Below are 6,355 nucleotides of genomic sequence, written 5' to 3'. Positions count from 1 at the left end.
TAAGGTACAACATTTAATGGGTAAACATCAAAGGGTACAAATAAGCAATCAGGAAAAAAATCAATATAAATCATAAGGATACAAGCAACAAAGTTACAGTTCTGCACTCATAAGTGGGAAGAAATGGGTGATAAGAATGATGAGAATGATAATAGTAATAGTAAGGCAGCGTTAGTGAATGGTTTGACAGTGGTGAGAGAATTATTTGTTTAGCAGAGTGATGGCAACAGAAAAAAATGTCCTTATATCTAGTTCAGTGGTGGGTTTCAAATTTTTTTAGAACCTCTTCTGTAGGTGTGGCCTCTTTTGTGGGCGTGGCTTGGCAGTCATGTGACTGGATGGGAGTGGCTTCGCAGTCATGTGACCGGGTGGGAGTGGCTACCTTGTAAAATGTGGTGAAACTCACTTAACAATGCTCTTGCTTAGCAACCAAAATTTTGGCCTCAATTGTGATCATAAGTTTTCTTTTACTTTCTTTTTTCTTTCTTTCCTTTCTTCCTTCTTTCTTTCTTGTGTGTCTCTCTCCCTCTTTTTTCTTTCTTTACTTCCTTTCTTTTTCTTTCTTTTTTCTTGTGTCTCTCTCCCTCTTTCTTTTCTTCCTTCTTCCTTTTTCTTTCTTTCTTTCTTTTGTCTTTCCCTCTTTCTTTTCTTCCTCCTTTTCTCTTTCTCTTCCTCTTTCCTTTCTTTCTCTTCCTTTCTTTCTCTTTCCTTCTTTCTCTTTCTTTTCTTTTTTCTCTTTCTTTCTTTCTTGCTTTCTCTCACTTTCTCTTTCTATCTTTGTCTCTCCTTTCCTTCCCTCCTTTCTCTTTCTTTCTCTCTTACTCTTTCTCTTTCTCTCCCCCCTCCCTCTCTCTCTCACACAAATATCCCTTCCAGTTGGCAAAAAATTCTGTTTTGCCAGCTGGGTAGCTGGCAAAGAAGCCTCACTATCCATTTAAAACTAACCCTATCAGCCCTATGCACATTTAACTGGAGTGAGTGGGATGGGGGTGATTTTCATGGGGGCAGAAGGGAAACTCAGTACTTGGCACCGAAGGCTTCACTCCCAAGACGCCCCCGTGGGCCAACAGGCAGTGATGACTGGAAAGGAGAGGTGTTTCACTTTTGGGGCTCCTGCTCCGCTCAGCTCCTGGGAGGGCTTAGATGGGGGTGGTTTCGGAAGCTCCAGGGGAGGGAAGTCATCATGCCCATTGTCTCCCCTGAGCTGCCCGCCGAGTCTGAGGCACCTGCCACTTGCCGAAGGAAGAGGACGGGTGGCGTAAAGCAGGACCATCTTAAACCAAAACCTCTGAGTAACTGGGAAAGAAAGCCGCACTTGGAACCTGCCAAAAATAGTCACTCGAAAAGCACAGCTTTCTTTCCCATTTACTCAGAGGCTTTGGTTTAAGGTGGCTCTCCTTTACGCTGCCCCTCCTCCTCCTGCTGCATTAGATTTCTTTTCTTCCAGAACAGCAGGGGGGGAAACCCGACCTCACCTTACCTCTGAGCTCCAACACTGCAGCTCTGCCAGAAGGGGGGAGATGGGGGTGCACACACACGCACACACACACACACACACACCATTTCCCTCATGTCTGCCACTGACAGTGGTCAAAGCGAAGGAAATGGTGGTGGAGACTTCTTCCAACAGCCAAAGAAGGAAGAGGAGTAGACATAGGCTTTGGCTGTTGGAAGAAGCCCCCTGCTTCTTTTACTTTGAGAAGCACCCCATTTTGCAAGCTGCTTATCAAAGAGAAGGAAACGGCGGGGGGAGGCTTTTTCAGGAGACCAGACCAGAAGCCTGATCCAGAGAGGGATGAAAAAGGCAGTACCTAGCAGAAGCTCAGCCTTCTCTTCTCCTCCAACACATAGATTCCCCCCCACATAGAAAACCAGGTGGCTGTCAAAGAGAAGGGAGCACATGGCGCATGGGCTTCTTCCAACAGCCGAATCCTGCCCTCCTGTTCCTTCTTTGGCTGTTGGAAGAAGCCCACAAGGTGCGCTCTTCCTTCTCTTTGACAGCCACCTGGTTTCCAATGGGGGTGAGAAATCCATGTGTTAGAGAGGGAGGAAAATAATGTGTGGCATCTTTTCCCTTGGTGCCCTAAGCAATATGCTTATTTTGCTTAATGACTAATCGATCCTGGACTTCAAAGGCCCACTGAAATATTTCAATGGGTCTTTGGATTCTAGAACTTTTACTACACACCAGGAGCATCGAGGTAGTGCTAAAAAAAGTCAATGTGATTCTGAAAAATGTCGTTGAAATGCCACCATTTTGTACATGCATGTGATATCATTACTTGCAAAAGAGGTGGCCCTTCAATTAAATTGTGGTTGGTTGGTTATGGTTTTTATCCCCCTCTGCAGATGCTTCTTCTGTATATCTACAATTATTTTGAAATGATTTGCTCATGTATGCTGCTCAGAGTCATGAAAGTAGTGTGGATTGTAAGCAACAGCTACAACTGATATCTCAGAATGATCCATCTTCAATTTGACCTTTTATGTCTCTCAGCGCTAAAATATTTTTTTCATTCATCTATTGAAATAGACTTTTTAGCTCCCAAATTAGACTTGAGAGAATTAGTTTGATGCAGTGGTTAAGGTACCAGATAGAAACTGGGTTGCTGAGTTCCAGTCTTGCCTTGGGCACAAATCCAACGGGATGATTTTAGGCCAGTCATTCTCTTTCAGCCCATGGAGGGAATGAAAGGCAAACCAATTCTAAAAATGGAGCCCAGGTGGCATAAGGGTTAGAATGCAATATTGCAGGTTAACTCTGCCCACAGTCTGGAGTTCAATCCTGATGGGCTCGAGGTTGACTCAGTCTTCCATCTTTCTGAGGTTAGTAAAACAAGGACCCAAATTGTTGAGGGTAATATGCTGAAATTGTAAACCACTTAGTGTGTGCTATAAAGCACTATGGAGCAATATATAAGATTAAGTGCTATTCCTATTGCTAAAATCTTGCCAAGAAAATGGCAGGAATTTGTCCAGGCAATCACCAAGACTCAACACTTTGCTGAAGGCATACTCCCCATCTCCTAAAATTTATCTTGACCAATGGAACTTTCCATGTGCCTGGACAGAACCAATCTGGACTCAAAATCAATTTCAACAATTCAAAATCAAAAATCAAGTGAGGAATCTATCAGTTTCCGAAGAGAAGGCGTGGGAGGAGTAACACGTGGGTATTACCCAAGCCTTCTTGCCTATTGGAGACTGAGGTATTAATCTTTTGGAGCCACACCTCCGTGCCTCCTCCAACTCTCCCAGATTAACCTCAGTCTTGGCCTGAAAAGGAGTGTTACTCCATCTCTTCCTTCTCTTCAAAGACTTAGAGTGTTTTTTTCTTCAGAATTGGCATCAGCGATTACTAACTACAAAGGATTCCAACAGACCTTTGCCTTTCTTCTCACCTCTCCTCTGCTGTGCTCCGTGCCGCTGGAAAAGCCTCGTTGCGAACCAGCGTGAGCGCGCACGCCCCGTGCGACCGGCTGGTCGTGTGAGAAGGGGAAAGAAGCCTCTGCCTGGCACGAACGATCCGATCCGAGCGACGTCCAGGCCCGTGGGGGGCAGAAGAGGACCTGCGAGGCTTGGGGACTTCCAGAAGCTCCCCCTACGATCGCCAGCAACAGGAGGATCGGTCCGCAGGTCGGCGGTCACCATTTTGAAAAGACCACGTGGGCGAGCGCGTGATCAGCTCTCCCCTACGGAGGCCGAAAGCGCTCAGAAGGCTCCAGCAAGCCGGAAGAGGCTTCTTCTAGGCTCTACCCCACCAGTGATCCGGGGGGTATTCCAGAGTTGGGCCTGCCGGCAACTGAGACCGCTGAGCGCAAAGAGTCAAGGAGCAGATCCAGCCTCGGAGAGCAGAATCCGACCTTGCAGCTGGCTATAGGAGGAGGAGGTAGTGTGCATCTAACCGTGAGTAATGGTGGAGGCGACCAGAAGCAGGGGCACCAGGCCCAAGGCCCCAGGGGGTGCGGATCCCGGCAAGGGAACTTCCAGAGGCGTTTCCCCATCTCCCAGGGGGAGATCCCCGCTGAGGAGAGATAAGGCCAGGGCCCCCAAACAGGCAGCCCCCAGAAAGGAGGCCAGAAACACCAGGGCCTCGGCCAGGGAATTCAGGGCGACCATCAGCTCTTCCCCTTCCAGGTCTCGTTCCCCTCGCAGGGCCCCAGCCCGGGTGGAGGCCCGGCCAGCATCTCCAGCCTCTCCAGGGGGCTCCTTTAGAAGACATAGCTCCTTATCACCCCCCCTTTCGCCTGCTCCCCCAGTGGACTCCTGAGCGGATCCCCTTGGGCGCAGAACCACCAGCCCAACCAGGCTTCACATGGCCCCCCTATCCCCGGAGCCCAGGGAATACCCCCAGCCTCCAGAACTGCAGCCTGCCCTGCCTGACTTAACCAACAGTTTCCAGGACATGCTAGCCAGGGCTCTGGCCCAGGTAATGGCTTCTAGCTTAGGTCAGCAACCTCAAAGCTCCAGGAGCAGGGCCCCACAGGATCCCCCAAGAGCGTCCCAGCACATCAGCGGCCAGGGAAGCCAGGTCTCCCTCCCCCTCCATGGCTAGCGAGGCCTCCGACCTAGAGGAAGGAGAATTGAAGGAGGTTGGGTTCTCAGAGGATGAGGATCCCCAGACAGAGGATGATTCCACCGTTGCAGGGCTTTTCCCCCCGTCCTTATTTAGCTCCTTACTTCGCAAGGCTGCAGCCACAGTCGATCTGGATCCCCCCCCCCCGGATCCCAAACCAGCAGCAGAGTCATCGGACAAGGGTAAGAGCAAGAAGAAAAAGGGACCCTTCCATAGACCCCCCCCCCCCCGTGGCTAAGGAGGAGATTCCCACGCCTGAGATGTTCATGGAAATGCTTAAATCACAGTGGGTAAAACCAGGGTCCTTCCCCACCCCAGGTGGAAATGAAAGAAAGTTTTATAATCTTAATCAAACTTTTGCCCAGGCTCTCCAGGTACTGGAGGTGGACAACCCAGTGGCCACTCTGGCATCATCCTCAACAGTGGTCGCAGGAGACACTGCCAACTGCCTCAAACCTGAGGACAAGAAGGCAGACATTGTCCTGCGCAAAACATTTCAGGCTATCACCTGGGCTATCAGGGCGGCCGCCTCCGCCTCTTTCTTTAACAGGTCCACGGTCCTATGGTTGGAGCAGCTGAGGGACAGGACTCCAGCCTCTGATGTGCGCCTGCTACAAGACATATCCAAGATGCTGGCAGCAATGCAGTTCCACGCTCCTGTTCTGGGTGCCCCTGTGCCTAGGGGGGCCTGAGCGAGTCCAGGTTCAGCATTAGCAATTAGGAAGGATATGTGTTGGCTGTTTTTGTTTGTCCTTCCTTTCAGTGTCTGCTACGATCCATCGGTTAATCTGGGAGAGTCGGAGGAGGTACGGAGGTGTGGCTCCAAAAGATTAATACCTCAGACTCCAATAGGCAAGAAGGCTTGGGTAATACCCACGTGTTACTCCTCCCACGCTTCTCTACTAAACATGCAGTTCAGGTAAGTCCAACTGCCATTCAACATTTCATGTCATTTATGTCAGTCCAGGTGAACCTCTGATTTGTCAAATGTCTGGGGCAGTGATCAGGTGCCCAAGCAATTGTTTCTTTTTGATCCAGAGACAATAAGCACACCAGTGAACAGAGTTTATGCTTTATTATTACTTCGAGCAAAGAGATTTAAAATTATAGTGTAAAAAGCATTCACAGCAAGGAAGATGATATCCAAAGCTGTCAGGAGCTCCTTAATAGTGACAGCAGAGATACAACCCAGGGTGGTCTATTTCCACAGTACCCAGATCTAGATCCTGTGCTGAACCTCCTAGCTTAAAGACCAGTAGCTAGAATGCAGTATTGCAGGCTAACTCTGCCCACGGACAGGAGTTTGATCCAGTGGTGGGTTCCTCTCCCCATCGCTACTGGTACGGTGCTCACGAGGCCATGCGTCCTGTTCATGCATGTGTGCTGGGTGCACATGCACACTCCATCACCCTTGTGACACCCAGCTGCTTGTCGTACCTCGTGCAGGTGCCACACGCTGTGTGCACATGCGCCTTTGGCTGGTTGCTTTAAAAACAAGTATAGAAGTGGGCGGGTGGCTGGGCCAAATGAGCCATCATACCAGTACTCTGTCAGCTGCTCCCGGCTACTGGTATGGCCATACTGGCCAGAACCCACCCCTGGTTTGATCCTAACCAACTCAAGGTTGACTCAGCATTCCCTCTTTCCAAGATCAACAAAATTGGAATGCGAAATATTGGGGGCAATAAGCTGACATTGTAAACAACCCAGAGAGTGCTGTAATGCACTATGAAGTGGTATACGAGTCTAAGTGCTGCTGCTATTGCTACTAGGGTTATT

The sequence above is a fragment of the Thamnophis sirtalis genome, unplaced genomic scaffold (assembly GCF_051295495.1).
Source record: "Thamnophis sirtalis isolate CommonGarterSnake01/CBP01778 unplaced genomic scaffold, rThaSir2_p1.2 scaffold_3, whole genome shotgun sequence".
NCBI classification, from domain to species: Eukaryota; Metazoa; Chordata; class Lepidosauria; order Squamata; family Natricidae; genus Thamnophis; species Thamnophis sirtalis.
The sequence above is the reverse complement of the archived record's forward strand: the minus strand, read 5'-3'. Positions refer to the sequence as shown.